The sequence below is a fragment of the Ursus maritimus genome, unplaced genomic scaffold (assembly GCF_017311325.1).
Source record: "Ursus maritimus isolate PB19 unplaced genomic scaffold, ASM1731132v1 scaffold_10, whole genome shotgun sequence".
Classification (NCBI taxonomy): Eukaryota; Metazoa; Chordata; class Mammalia; order Carnivora; family Ursidae; genus Ursus; species Ursus maritimus.
This window is the reverse complement of record NW_024423344.1, coordinates 33,622,677-33,639,344: the sequence shown is the minus strand read 5'-3', so window position 1 is coordinate 33,639,344 and position 16,668 is coordinate 33,622,677.

The window sequence follows — 16,668 nt, the reverse complement described above, 5'->3', positions numbered from 1 at the left end:
TGAATGTTAGGTCCTTTGACAAGGATTCTGTAATGCATTGGCAATGTGCAAGATAATGATTCACTCGGTCTTTTCCCAGTCATTTACTCAGTATAAATTTACAATGGAAAAAGAAGAATTTTCGAACGTTTTGAGGGCTAATGTGTTTTGGTGTTCAGAGATGCTCAGATTAAATTCACAGAGCCATCTTAATTGCCCAGTGTCACGTTAAGATAGATACACTTGATTGTTAGTGCAACCCTCACATTGAGTACTTAGCCTATGAAGTGAGAACTGTATAGTGAGGCAAACCAAATAGAAGCCCCTGCATCTGCAACCCCCATCAGGCACAAGACAGTTTATCAGCAGAAGTGTCACAACCTGGAGAGGATGAAAAAGTTAGTACCACCTTTAAAGATTTAAAGTCTTGGTCCTCTTCATGTCTTCATTAAGTTCACCAATATTCACCAATATTTTGCTAAACCAGGTGGATCCTTGAAGATGATAGTACATTATCACAAACTCAGCTAGTAGTAGCCTCCATTGCAACTGCAATTGCCAGACATGGTATTTGTGCTAGAGCTGGGGTAACCTGACGTCAGCACATGAAGCAGTCATAGATTTAACAAATGTGCTATTTTCTATGCATATTGAAAAAAGGTTTAGAAATATTTTGCATTCACGTATGGTTGCCATTGGTATATATTTACAGTTTTCTTCACATCTGTGTTAACTCTTGTGCCCGTTAATAGTACAGTCCCAAGAGATTTGGACGATCCAGGTATCAAGTAGAACTTGATCCATTGAATATATGACAGTTTATTAAAGGTGTTAGATAAACAAGTGGCTAACAAATTGAAGGCCTTGGCAAGACATGGATAATCTAAGAGGGAGAGATAAACTCTGTGAAGTCTCAAGGACTTACTATATCAGTAAACTTTTTAGAGTTCACCGGCCAGAGATTTTCCAGGATATCCTATCCAAACTAAAAGCATCTTGCATCTCTTTGCAAGCGCCCTGCAACTTGGAACAAACAACCCGAGAGTTTCTGGGTTATTAGATAATTAGTGAAGTTTATGGCAAGTGCCCATGAAAGAATCACAAAATAATCTCCTGGGGTTCTAACTTAAGCTCATTCCATCTGCCATAGAGAATTTTACATCTGAAAACAACTCTCGTAAGTGAGCCCAGGAAGAGATGGAGTGTCTGGCCATGAAACAAGTGATATGTGTCTGGAGCTGCCCATAATAAGCTGGGTTCTGGAAGATTCACCAAATCATACAGTTGATCAAGCTCAGCAATAATCCAGTGTCAGTTGGAAGTGGTATAAATGGAATTAAGCATGAGCAGGAAAGAGGACATGAACATGCTTCATGAACCGGTAGCCCAGAACCCATGCCATTGACAGCTTATGCATCACTGCCCCTCTCTCACCTCATACCTGTGGTATGTAGAATTTTATACATTCAGCTGTTGACATAGGAAGAAGCTTGAGCTTGGTTCCTGGATAGGTCAACTTAGAATGTGAATGTAAGGCAAAAATGGGTAGCAGCTGCACTAGAGCCTCACTCATGGGTGCCTATGAAAAACTTTGTAGAGGAAATTTTCCCAAGGCAACATACTGGGTCATCTACTTTGTTTAGAAGTGGTTATAAGTTAGAATATATACTGGCCTGTGAGTAGGGCTAATAGCCTGACCTACTACTCAGGGACCTGCAGAAAGACTGGAAGATTAAGGACAGAGAAGTCTTGGATAAAAAGTATGCAAATGTACATATGCAAGTGGGCAGAATGCGTGAAGTTCTTTGTATCGTATTAATATCTTCCAGAGAATATTCTCCATAGGAGTCAGAATGTACAAGTGTTAGGATGATTCAGTTACCTGCTGATGCCAGTGAGTTTCTAATATCAGCCGCCTCGTACAGTGGACAATAAATGAAACTTGGCCATGGTGGCAGAGATGCTGTTTCAGTGGCCTGATACCATGGGCCTAACAAAGCTGATCTAGCTGTTGCTATTGCTGAGTGCCCAACCTGTCAGTAATAGAGATGCTAAGCCCCCAGTGAGGCACAAACCTTTAAGAAGATAAATAAGCTCTCACTTTGGCAAGTTGACGACATTGGTCTCATTCTACCCCGGAGGACCCAGTGATTCATTTGGACGGAAAAAGAGACATACTGGGTGTAGTTCTGTCCTTCCTGCCTGAAGGGTGTCAACTAACACTACTATTAGGGAGCTTACAGAGCATTTGATCCAATGGCATGGGGTTCCATAAAATACCACTTTTAACAATTTTTATTTTAAAAGGATATGTAGGAATGAGCAAGGACTATGAAATCAACTGGTCATATATATCATATCATCTAGAAGCTGTTGGACTGGTAGAAGATTGGAATGGTCTGCTGCTGGCAAAGCTAAACTGGCAGCTCAGATGTAATAACTTTAAGAGGATCAGGCATCATCCTCCAGGATGCAGTATACATCTTGAAGCAAAGATGTTTATATGGGCTATTTACTTCATAGGAGGAATTCATGGATCTGACCTTTACCTGGCAAAAAGAATGGCCAACTTTACCATAATTTCCAGTAGTGCCTTAAGGAAGATTTGCTTCCTATCCCTGCAAATCTGGGTTCTGCAAGATCAGAAACTCTAGGTCCCAGTGGAGGAAAGTTTTCAGTCAAGGGAAACAGCAACAGTTGAACACTAAGAGACTGGTGCTGTTTGGTGAAGAGCATGGCTTCAGGTTAAAATCCTGTATGATCTTTCAGACCCAATTATAGGCAATTACAAAGGCTTTGCTTGGCCGGCCTCATGGGAGAAAGCCCTACCCACACTAAACTAAACCACAGCCATGCCTTATGGTTTTCTGGAGGGAGTTACCTTCAAGGACTGCACTCCTTCCCCAGGCCAGCCTTGTATATCTATATACCTAGACTAGTCACCTCCATTCAGAGCCCTCCTAATCAAGGACCTCAACTGAGACACTTTTCCTTCACTTCCTTATCAAGAGATGTTGACAAGACACTTTTCTCCACTCTGTGCATTTTTGTACGCCTACCCCTTCTTCCTCTACTCTTTTGTAACCCCTGGTTATAAAAAATGGCAAGAGTGTTTTGTTCAGGATTCCTTGGCTGTGAGACAGTTCCCCCATCTGCACTGATGTACTTGATTCTCACTTGGTGCCCTTCTGTTGGGGAGGAATGGAATATTGGGAAGCCAGTGCCTACTTTTCCCCTTCCTTATACTGTCACGGCCAGTGAATAAAGGCTTGATTTTCAGTTTGGCTAATTGTCCTATAACCACATTGACACCTGAGCAACTGAGACTTCATGCGGAGGACCCAAAGGCAACAAAAGAACCAACAGTTTGTCAGGGGTACCTGATCATCAGTAGGAGGTGGAACTGCTGTTACACAGTGTAGTCATGGAGGAATATATTTGGTACCCAGATAACCCACTTGAATGCCTTTTGGTACATTCTTGCCCAGTTTTGATGGCAAATGGATAAATACATTAACTTCAGCCTGAGAAGGGCATGGTGACCCCCCTGGGCATGGGGGCCTGTGTCATGCCATCAGAGAATACTATAAGACTGGCATAGCACATACTACAAGCTGTGGGGAAAAGAGATTGAAAAAGAATACGGGTAAAGGAGGCAAGTATCTGTTGCAACACTAACACACTGGGAGGAATAATTTGTCTTACTAATCTATTTCTCAATTCCCCATGAACAGAGCCATGTAGGAACCCTGAAAAACTACTGCTAACATGTATATGAAGTGGGTCCAAGCAGTGCAAGGAAAGTACTTTGGTGGAAACTGTGGTGTACCCTGGATTCCTATTGAAAGAAGGAGAGGTGTGTGGCTCAGAGTTCTATTGGAAGGTAGTTTTCAACACCCTGCTCTTCTGGGGGTTGCTGGCTCTAGGCATCTGCACCTTCCAATCCCACTCTTCTCGCATAGCCCATATCAAATTACTATGTAGGCACAATACAAAGGCCTAGCTATTTTGGCCCCAAATAGGATAACTTTGATGGATCATGCTAGTTCCAGAGATGGTCATGGGTTGGCTGTTAGAATTGTTTCTCTGAACAACACTGCTTCTTTCCCCTTTGTCCTGCAGTCATCGATTCTGAGGATACTCCCTAACACACAGTCTGCACAGTCATCTCCAGTGTGAGTCTGCTTGTTGGATTGCTCAACCTGTGTTGTTTTGTTAAAGGATTAAAATTCTAATGACCCATAGGTTTGACAGTATAATTCACCTTAGTCTCGTTACTTCTTTTGAACTCACTTATAAAGTAAAATGTAAGTTTAGTCTAGTTACTTCTTTTGAACTCACTTCAAACTAAAGTGTAACTTTATAAATGTTATAAAGTGGATTATTTAGATATAACATTGATAATGGATTTGAATTTTAGACTTGAAAGTGTTGAAATAATATGTTTCAGGTGTTTGCTTCTGAAAAATTCTGAATTATTGTGAATAAAACCGTGAATAGGTGAGGATGTATTTTAACCAATCTGAAAATAGAATTGAGTAATGAGGACCTCCAATTGTCTAATATTACATATTTAGATACTACGCAAAGTTTGTAGTTTATTCAGAAGTGGCAGATTCTATAGACTGCATGTGTGTGTCTCCCCAGAATTCGTATGTTGACATCCTAATCCCCAGTGTGATGGTATTTGGAGGGGGGCCTTTGAGAGGTGATTAAGTCACAAGGGCAGAGCCCTCATGGATGAGATTAGTGTCTTTATAAAAGAGACCCGAGAGAGCTCTCTCACTCTCCTTCTACCATGTGAGCTGATAGCAAGAAGACAACCATCTATGAACCAGGAAGCAGGGTCTTACCAGACACCAAATCTGCTAATACCTTGATCTTGGGCTCCCCAGTCTTCAGAACTGTGGAAATATTTCTGTTGTTTATAAGCCACCCAGTCTGTTATTCTGTTATAGGAGCCTAAATGGACTAAGACAGCAGGTTATACTTGTTTCTCAAGATGATGAGTTCTAGAAATTTCCTGCAGATAAAATCAATTGTAAGAGACATATAATTTCTTAATAGTAAAACTTTATTCCACTGGGGACCAAGTTTTGCTTGTGGAAAAGATAAAGTTACCTTTAAAAAAAATTGGCGAATCAAACAAACGTAAATTGTAGGAACATGTCAACATGGAAACACTTTTATACCATAATGTACAGGTCACACACATAGACAGCAATGAAAATAATAACATTTGTAATTGATTTATTCTTGTTATTTTAAGGAGGAAATATTCTGTAGTTCAGATTTTCACAAAATAACCTTATCAGAAGTTGAATCTAGGCTAATACATGGGTTTCCAGGTCCCAGTCCAGACCCACTAGGAATCTGTGTTTTTAATAAATGCCAAGTGTAGTTCCTATGAAGGTTGTCTCATTTCCCTATTGCTTCTTGCTAATCGTAGTCTGGAATTCTAGTATATCCATCCTCCTTTAAGATGATGTTGTTCCCACAAGGGTGACTTAAGACAATGCCAAGCTTTCCTATTCTGTTTTCAAACTGAATCATCCACCGTAGTTCACCAGTGTAAGAGAATTATGTATATAATAATAGTCTTTTGTGAAATTTGGGGATTATCTTAAGAGAATTATTATTTATGGGAAAATGTCTCAAAAATATTCTCAACTGACTGTTAAAAACTAATTCCTAAAATCTTCCTGTATTTCATAGCCTGCAACTAGATGTGATGTGGAGGAACATGTGAGCAAAACTTGCACAGTGGTTCCCCAATGGGAGTGCCTTGTTCAAAAACTTATTTTCCCGCCTTGAGATCTACCTTCTCTCTTTACTTTGTAGGCAGACTTCCTTCTTCAATCCTCCGTATTTTGACTTTTTCCCTCTAAATTGAGAAACTCTTGGAGTTTATATATCTGCTCCATTCACTTTTACCTACAGGATGATCAGTAAACACCATAATCTCTAACAGTATGTGATCCCTCTCCTCTGCTATTCACAGTGTGTAATGATCAGAGCTGGAATATACTTATACATAGGTAGAAAATATGTTTATCAGATGCACTGATAACTATATCACATAGTTTGCATTTCTAATGTTCTTAGGCAGAGTTCCATAGTGAATATAGCTGTATTTGCTTTGTTTTGACCATACAATTAAAATTATCAGATGAGTATTGAGCATCATACTTAATAATGAAATCTTAGTATCATTAAAGTCAGGGGGAAAAAAAGATGCTCATGATCTCGAACATTATTTAACATTGTTCTGGAAGTACTGACAAATTCAATTAGAGATAAAAGAAATGAGAAATATACTTTAAAGGAAGAAGGAAAAATTTCATTAGTTAAGGATATTATTATAACCTGAAGCTGTAAAAGATTCAACTGAAAAATTACTTAGAGTAAACCAAAAAAATGAGATGTTTTATTGATTTTAACATGAATATACAGAAGTTAACACCAGTTGAAACCATGTAAAGTATAATAGAAGAAAACATCACTTACAGCAACAACAACAACAAATTAAAATATAGAAGGTAAAATATAATAACAAACGTAGAAGTTTCTGGGGTGCCTGGGTGGTGCAGTGGTTAAGCATCTGCCTTTGTCTCAGGGTGTGATCCCTGCGTTCTGGGATCGAGCCCCACATCAGGCTTCTCCGCTGGGAGCCTGCTTCTTCCTCTCCCACTCCCCCTGCTTGTGTTCCCTCTCTCGCTGGCTGTCTCTCTCCATCAAATAAATAAATAAATCTTAAAAAAAAAAAAAAAAGAAACGTAGAAGTTTCTAAATGGAAAGAAAAATTCAACTGAGTTTTGAGAATGGCTTCAATAAATAAAGCTGTATCTTATCCTAAATGGCAAATAACTAAAATGTTAAAGATTCCAATGGTTAATAATATTAAAAGTTCTCCCTAAATTCGTGAATAAATCAAGAAGTGAGCATAATTTTAAAATTATTTTTACTAGGCATAAAGATTTTAACTTAGGAGAATAAATGCGATCATAGCCATTACAAGTGGAATGCTGATATATTAGTTTCCTATTGCTGCCATAACAAATTACCAGAAACTTAGTGGCTTAAACAATATAAACTTAGTATCTTATAGTTCTGTTGGTTAGAAGTTTGACATGGGTCTTACTAGGCTAAAACCAAGATATCAGCAGGGCTGCATTCCTGTTTGGAGGTTTTAGATGGGAATCTGTTTTCTTGTCTTTTCCAGGTTCCAAAGGCAGCTTAAGTTTCTTGGTTTATGGCCCTTTTCCTCTGTCTTTAAAGCCAACAATGGCTGTTTGGGTCCTTATGACATCACATCATTCTGACCTTTTCTTCTGTCTCCTTTCTTCCACATTCAAAGAAAATTTTTGGGTTCAATCAGATAATCCTGGAAAATCTCTCTTATCTTAAATTCGGCTGGTTAGCAACTTTAATTCCAGATTCAACCTTAATGATGCTTTCCTACGTAACATCACAAATTCACAGTTTCCACAGTTTAGGACATGCATATCCTTGGAGCGGGCATTGTTCTGCATACCATGACTGGAAAATTCTGTTCACTGTACTTGTTAATTTTCCCCCCATTCATTTTTTTTTTCTTTCCAGTCATACTTAGAAGGCCAAAAAGATCATGTGTGGATGTACTTTATAAACTGTGAAGCATCTACTAAGATAAAATATAATAAGTATTCTGCTTATATTATTTATATGTTAACTTATTCTATATCAGTGATAATTTCTTCCTTTCACATTACTCAGCTGACCTGTAGTATATGCCATTAAAAGTAACAGCCAGCAAATGAAAAATTAAACATGTTTTTTGTTTGTTGGGTTTTTTTTGTTTTTTTTTTGGTTTTTTTTGGTAGTCAAAACAAGCAAAAACAGACCATTTCCTTAATTTGCTAGAAAAGTGTCTCATTAAACTATACTGAACTCCTTTTCAATAAAATAATTTCGGTTATAGAAAAATTCAAATTGCACTCTATCCCATTAAATAAATACATTGATTTTTGGTATTATAAGTGAGCAATATAGAATAAAAAGAAAATGTATTTTTGAATATATTATGTATACTTTAATTCAAATTAACACAGTGCAATTAATTGTGAAGTAGTAACTAAACTTAGATAAATCAATCACAATCAACAGAAAAATTAAATGTTAATTTATATGTTAAAGCTTAAGGAAATTTTTGCATTTATATACTTTTTATCAGTAATGTACAAGATAGGGAATCTTCTCTAAATTTCCAAATACAGTTGTTGATTTAACTTTTTAAAATTATAAATGAAATGATTTTGATTGTTTAATTCAGTTCTGTTGTATGAAATATATCATCTGTGCAACTGTAAAATTGTTATTCTTTTCCATATTTAGAATATTAGAAATATGCAGACTGGCTAACATCTATCCTTTGATCCAAAGACTATGTTAAAAATGTAATTGCCGTTGTTCATTCATCTAGGCCTTCTCTCAGGATGTTCAATAATGCTCATTGATTGACATAAAGTTAGCATTTTTGAAAAATGGCATGTCACATTCTTGAATGAGCTCATAAGATAACTTTACATTTATCAATTTTTCTTCCTAGAATAATGTTCTTTTGACTACGGAAAATAGTGAGGAAATGTTGATAACAAAAAGGAAAAACTGCTTGTAGAGCAACTCAATATTTTAGTGATTGACCATCAGAATTCTCTTTATAATCATATAATTAGTCTTGGTTCCCTCGTTACACATGTCATGGTTAGAGGGAAATACTGCAAAACAGTACAATCCTAAGAAAGAAAGATGTAAAGAGCAAATGCAAGGGAATAAAGAAGGAAGAAAGGGAAGAAAGAAGGGAGAGAATGAGGGAAGGAGGAAGGAAAAAAGGAAATCTTTAAATTGGGCATTGTTTTAATGCCTATTAGTAAGAATACAAGTCTCTCTGGTTTTAAAGCAGGCATGATCTCTTAAGTCCCCATAATCATATTAAGAAATTGTTTCTTTCAGTGTGTTAAATGCTATCTAAATGGCCTCAAAGAGATCAACCAGTAGAGCACATTGCTTGTATATCTCTATCTCTGGTTGATTTAAAAGTAGTAAAATACATGATCCTTGTCTAAAAACCTACTTTCTCTACGGAAAGACAAAATTAGCTTACCTGGAACCACTGAAGAACAATGAAATTTAAAAAAGTGAAAACATTTCAGTGATAAATTGTGTGTTTTAGCCTTTAAATACTATCATATTCAGAAAAAGAGAAATCCCTACAGACTGGATTATTCAAATATGTTTCCATAAAAACAAAAAAACAAAAGTGAGGTTTATTTGCATCCTAAACATTTGGTAGCATTGGGTTGGCAGAGAGATGGAAGTAATTTCTAGGCAGCTAAAGTGAGAGACCATGCCCTTCTGGCAAATTGGTAAGACAGAGAAGATATTTGTTAGTAGCTCTGAACTAATTTGTCAGTGATTTAGTAAAGTATCTTATAACTAAGTAATTGACTTAAACTTTCTGGTGGGTGTTGGAAGTTGTTTTTGTGTCTGTATGTGTGTGATAGAAATCCACAGTCATCTTGACCTTTGGCCTTGTTGTACCTTCCATTTATATTCAGGTAAAATTTCATTATAGTAAATTTCTCTTAAGGGGTCTGAGCTTATATAAGATCCAGTATCCTTATTCTGTATGAAATTATTTGCAGGGCTTGTAATGTTGCTTTTCCTATTTTCTACAATTAATAATTCTATATAACAAATATTCTCAGTCTTTTTCCATGCCACAGTCCCCGTGAGGAAAAATATCTGACTTATGCTGCTTAGGGTAGAGTTTTTACATTATGTGTCCGTAACTGCAGAGTGTATTAAATCAGCAATAATAAAATTGACATGGATAATTTGAATATTACTTGGGTTTGTGTTCATTTTTGCTCATCTCAAAGGCAAAGTATTACAGAAAAAGAAAATTATTTTAATAATTGTCTGGGAAAGGATGGTGTGCACCTGCCTTTTACTGAGGGAAACTTATCAAAGGTTAAATGGAGGTGTCTGTCCCTCTTTATGGATAATAAGTGAGAGAGATTTCAGTGAAGGTGAAGCAAAGGAGAATAAACCCTAAAATTTTGTGATTGCCCTTTTATTCTTTATTTTTTTCTTTTTTTGAGTTCACACTTAGAAATTTGAAATTGCAATAGTATATACCAGGAAGATTCCATTCTTGATTGTGAACCTCACTTTGCTGTTTGCTATTACACTGACTTACAACTGAAGGTCCAAAAACACAAAACAAAGATCAGCAAAACTAATTAGTAAAATACCATTATCATGGGTATATACAAAATAAACCAAACTAAGACCAAGTTGAGGATTGGAAATACATTCGAATTTAGTGAAATAAAAAAAATGATAGAGCTAATATTACTACTTGAGTCTGTCCAAAAACTATATATTTACCCTGAAATAGTTTTCAAGAATTTTGATCTCAGGTCTAAAACTGGGGCCATCAAATACCCTAAGCTTTACTTAGAAAAAAAAAATTCTGCCTCCTCTCTTCTATACAGGTCCATAGAGCAAATAGTTACCATATTAACAAATAGCTTTAATTGCCAGTTTCTTAAAGTAAAAGGTGGAAAATATCAGTGTGAAAGAAACCTCTCCCTAAAGCAATTAACAAAGAAGATTAGGGTTGAAGTCCTCAGAATTACACATTATACAGAATTCATAGTACTAACAAAAATACTAATAAGAAATAAAACTTGATATCCTTTCTTAAGCTTATAGTATTGTTTCATTATAGTATTAATTTGCTAACAAACGTCTTTTGGACATCCATACGATTGAGTTACTGAGCTAGACCCCAACAGAGTTCAAAGTTGGATGTCTTGATCCCTGCTGCCACAGAGTTCATTGTCCACAGAATGATTCAGTGTATAAGCTGTTAACAAAAATATAGGGGAGAGATATCCGCTTTTTAGAGATATCCATAATAATAGGACTTAGTAATTTAGTAATGACTAAGATTTATTATGTTACAATGCCAAGCATTGTTTAAAGCACTTAACAGGTTCTAATTTAGGATTCCTCTGAACAACCTTTCTGAGTGAAGTGTTATCATTGTTTGCAGGAAAGAAGCTGATGCTTAAGTTAGATGAAAACACTCGATTAAGACCTGGTAAGTGGTGAAACTGTGTTTAAAACCTGTGTCAATTCAACTCCAGTGATATTTGCTAACCACTATACTGTACCTTTTGGTACCTATTAGGGAGTCATTCTAAAAACTACTGATAACATACATTTAATAGTGTTTTATTACTCACATACAAAAGTTATTTTGTATAGTATCTCATTCGATCATCCTATTTATCCTTTGGGTAGCTTGAATTTTTGCCCCACTATTCACAAGAGCAAGCTTAACTAAAAAATTAAGAAAAGTAATGATTTTTATGGTGTCCTATTTGCCTCTGAGGGACCATGCATAGGATGTATCTTCATTATTTACAACTTTAATTTCCAAATGGTTGAATTTAATATAGTTTAGACTACTAATTTCATATATACTGGCTGCCGTAAGAGAAAATAAGTTAAAACTAAAAATAATTAGTGACATTCAAATATTGATTCAATTAATTAGAACTGATAACAACATTCTCTTCTGTATCTGTACTGAACTTACTTTTCTGATCCAGTGTTTGAGAAGAAACATACTTTCTTATCTTTTTTGTAACAGGTTTATGAAATTCAAACTGTGTAACTAAAATGTTTCCTTATCAATATTCTGCTTCAAGACTCAGGCTTTGTTGGGCCCATCAATCCAAAGCTATAAATTCTGTCATAATCTGTTCAATCTTAACCAGTTCTGCACTTTATAAGACCCCTGAAAAGATGTTCAACCTCATTAGCCATTAGGTACATGCAAATTAAACCATGATGAGATAATACTACACATCCATTAGAAATGCTAAAATGTAATGAAAATACCAACTGCTGGAGAGGATGTGAAGAAACAAGGTCTCTTGTAAACTGCTGATGGAATTGTAGAATGATATAGTCATTATTGAAAATATTTTCCAAGTTCCTTATAAAATTAGCCGTACAACCCAGAAATGGCACTCTTGGACATTTATCTCAGAGAAATGAAAACCTTTGTTCATACAAAAACCTGTACATTGATGTTCATAGCAGCTTTATTTATTTATTTATTTTTATTTATTTATTTTTTAAGATTTTATTTATTTATTTGACAGAGCGAGAGAGCACATGTCGGGGGAACGGGGAACAGTAGAGGGAGAGCGAGAAGCAGGCTCCCCACTGAGCAGGGAACCTGCTGTGGGGCTCTATCCCAGGACCCTGAGATCATGACCTGAGCCGAAGGCAGACGCTTAACCATCTGAGCCATGCAGGTGCCCCCCATAGCAGCTTTATTTTTAATATTAAAACCTATAAAGAAATATCCTCTCCTTATGTCTGTGGGAAGGTCTGCTAAGACTCTGTCTATGTGGTGTTGTCCTTTATTATATAAATTAAATAAACCTAGCTCTGCTTGATCAGCAGGTTATTCTGCTACAGTTTTTGGAAGTTGACAATAGACATAGTAAATATTTGAGTCTTTATGATTGGCCAGGCACTGGGGATGCAAAGATAAAAGGCAAAAGAGGCCTGTACTCTCATGGAGCTTGGAGTTCAGTGGGGAGAGCATATGAAAAACAGGCAAATCCACAAATAAATAAATAATTGCAAAGAATATTATCATGAGACAAACAAATACGATACTTCATTTAGAACAAGGATTGGCAAATTACCACCTGTTTTGTTCGAACACAGCAACAATCATTCGTTTATATAATCTATGGCTGCATTCATGCTACAAGGGCAGAGCTGGGAGTTACAACCAAGGAATGGCTTACAAAGTCTAATAGATTTACTTGTTGGACCTTTAAGAAAAAGTTTGTAGACCTCTGACTTGGGGTAAAGGTATTTTGAGTCTCAATACTTTCATTTTTTCTTCTTTTAGCAACATCGTATCTGTTAACACGGGGTGTTGAGGATTTTTTTTTAAATGATTTTTTGAAGACTTGTCTAATCCTCGTATAGCATATCAAAGCCTAGGTCTGGTGGTCTATTGTATGATAGTGTATTCTAATTACAGCTAAATTATGCACCTTGCTGCTCTTTGGTAGTAGGATGATATGGTTTTCAAGTCATAGGAGAAACCCATCAGTAAATCTTAAAGTCAGTTTTCTGGACATAACCAGCATTTTCAAAAAAGTGGAAGAGACTAGATTAGAAAAATAGTGTTATGTACATTGTAAAGGCAAGATTGGCAAGACTGCTTATAAAACCATTGTTTCAGATTGGTATACACACACACACACACACACACATTTATTCTGGTTTATCATTTATGGTCACCAGTTTGAAAAAAGTTTGAAAGTCATTGTTTTTTTTTTTTTAAGATTATTTATATATTTGAGAGAGAAAGAGAGAGAGTGAGAGAGAGAGAGAGAGGTCCAGGTGTTGTGAGGCCTAATGCTTATATGAGTTTGGAGGTACTCTTTAAGAAAAAGAATCCAGACTTGTAAATCCTTGCCAGGGGACCATGCAGATGAGTCCCAGAACCATAAAATTCATTTCCTTCCCACTAAAGCCACCTTTGTAATTATTTCTACAATATATATACTAAGGAATGCTTAGAAAAGATGAAGCATGGGTGGAAAATTGAAATACTGAGAAAATGCTTGAGGTTAGCAAGCAAAAATCACCTAAAAAGAAAGTTTATTTCTTTAGGCTAAATTTAACAGGATGACAGAATCTTACATTTTGTTTCATTTTCCTTGCTACTTTATGCAGTAACAGCTTAGAAATCAGATGTTTTAATAAGAAATATGCAAACCACATTTTATTTTTACATTTTTAGTATGAGTAAATTTGAAGGCTTAACCCATAGAATAATTGGTAGATCATAAATATTTAATCTTTGTGAAGATGGCACAGGGTAAGAAGTATGTAGTAGAATTGGTTGCCAATTCTACCCAGTCATTATTCCTAATCTCCTCTTTCTTTTTCCTTTTCTTTTTGAAATTAATTAATTATTTAATTTTAATTATTTTATTTTATTGACTTGAAGATACTGTCTACCATCAGAGAGTCTGAAATTGCCAGTACTCACTTTCCAAGCCAGCCTTGAAGCTAGGGCAAAGGCATATGGTATATAGTCCTCTACTGGCAAGTAAGACTTTGGAAATCTGATGAGTGCACCCTGGAAAATGATTTCTTTTCAAATGGAAAAGACCTATGAGAGACTTTCCCAAGACAGATGCCACAACTGGACTTAATACCTGAATACTGTCCTGCAATCTTACAGAAACAACTTAGATTCCAAACCAATATGTTCAGGATTGCAGTACCAAGACAAAACAAAGCCCTCAGAACCTGGATAACTGACATTATCTGTAAGGTGATGAATTAACTATTTCACCTTTGAGATATGGAAATTTGCAATTATAAATTTCCTCAAGGTGTTAGTTTTCACTCAAGTATTTTCTCTTTTTTTGTTGTGGTAGAAAACACATAATATGAGATCTACCCTAACAAATTTTTAAGTGAATAGTAAAGTATTGTTAATAATACAGTGCTATACAGAAGATGTCTAGAACTTTTTTTCTATCTTATGTGATTGAAAATTTATACCTAGCTAATGGCAACTTCTCATTTTCTTTTTCCCATAGCTCTTAGAAACCACCATTCTGTTTTCTGCTATCAGTGAGTTTGACTAGTTTAGATAAGTGGAATTGTGTAGTATTTGTCTTTCAGTGACTGACTGACTTTCTTAGCATAGTGTCTTCAGGATTAATCTTTGTTGTAGTGTGTGACAGGGTTTCCTTTTTTTTGTGGCTGAATAATATTCCATGGCATGCGTATAACACATTTTCTTTACCCATTGCTCTGTTGATGGGCATTGTTGTTTCCACTTTATAGCTGTTGTGAATAATGCAGTTAACGTGGGGATGCAAATATATCTTTGAGATTCTGATTTCAGGTTTTTCGGATATATATCTAGAAATGAGGTTGCTGGATCATATAGTAGCTTAGTTTTAATTTTTTGATGAACTTTTTTTTTTTTTTAAGATTTTATTTATTTATTTGAGAGAGAGAGAGACAGAGATAGCGAGAGAGAACAGGAGTGGTGAGGAGGGGTAGCAGCAAGCTCCCCGCAGAACAGAGAGCCTGTTGCAGGACTTGATCCCAGGACCCCATGACCTGAGCTGAAGGCAGATGCTTAGCCAACTAGCCACCCAGGCACCTGGAAGAACTTCCATAGTGTTTTTTCCATAATGGCTATACCATTTTACATCAACAGTGTGCAGAGTTTCCAATTTCTCCACATCCTTGCTAACACTTGTTATTTTTGTTTATTTTTATAATGTTGTCTTTTCATTGTGTCGATTGTTTCCTTTGCTGTGCAAAAAGTATTAGTTTGATGTAGCCCCACTTGTCTATTTTCTTTTTACTGTCTGTGTGTTTGATGTCATACCCAAGAAATCATTGCCAAGACCAATGTCAGAAAGCTTTTTCCCTGTGTTTTCTATCATAAGTTTCAGTTTCAAGACTTGCATTTAAGTCTTTAATCCATTTTTGTATGGTGTGAGATAAGAATCCAGTTTCAAGGGCGCCTGGGTGGCTCAGTCGTTAAGCATCTGCCTTCGGCTCAGGGCGTGATCCCAGCGTTATGGGATCGAGCCCCACATCAGGCTCCTCCACTATGAGCCTGCTTCTTCCTTTCCCACTCCCCCTGCTTGTGTTCCCTTTCTCGCTGGCTGTCTCTCTGTCAAATAAATAAATAAAATCTTAAAAAAAAAAAAAAAAGAATCCAGTTTCATTCTTTTGTATGTGAATGTCCAGTTTTTCCAACACCATTTGTTGAAGAGATTATCCTTTTTCCCATTGTGTATTATTTCACCCTGTTGAAGATGAGTTGACTCTGTACACATGAGCTAATTTTAGACTCTCTATTCTATTCCATTAGTATATATGTCTGTTTTTATGCCATAACCATTATGTTTTAGTCACGGAAGCTTTGATATATACTTTAAAATCAGGAAGTGAGATTTCTCCAACTTTGTTCTTTTGCAATATTGTTTTGGCTATTTGGGATACTTTCTGGTTCCATATGAGTTTTAGGACTATTTTTTCTATTACTATAAAATATGCCATTGGGAGTTTGATGTAAGGTATTGAATATATAGATGTCTTTGGGTAGTCTGGACATTTTAACAATATCAACTCTTCCAATTCATGAACATGGGATAACTTTTATTTGTGTCTTCTTTAATTTCTTTCATCAATGTATTATAGTTTTAAGTGGACATGTGTTTCCTCTCCTTAGTTAGGTTTATTCTGAAGTTATTTTTTTAATACTATTATAAATGGAATCAGTTTTTAAATGATTTTTTTTGTAGGCCAATTTTATATGCTGCAATTTTACTGAATCTGTTCATTAGTTATGGCAGTTTTTTGGTGGAGTCTTTAGTATTTTCTCTGTATAAGATCATGTTATTTACAAATAGAGACAGTTTTACTTCTTTCTTTCTCATTTGAATGCCTTTTATTTCTTTTTCTTCCCTAATTGCTCGATTAGGACTTCTAGTACTATATGTTGAACAGAAGTGGTGAGAGTGGGCATCCTTGCCTTGTCCCTGATCGTAGAGGAAAAGC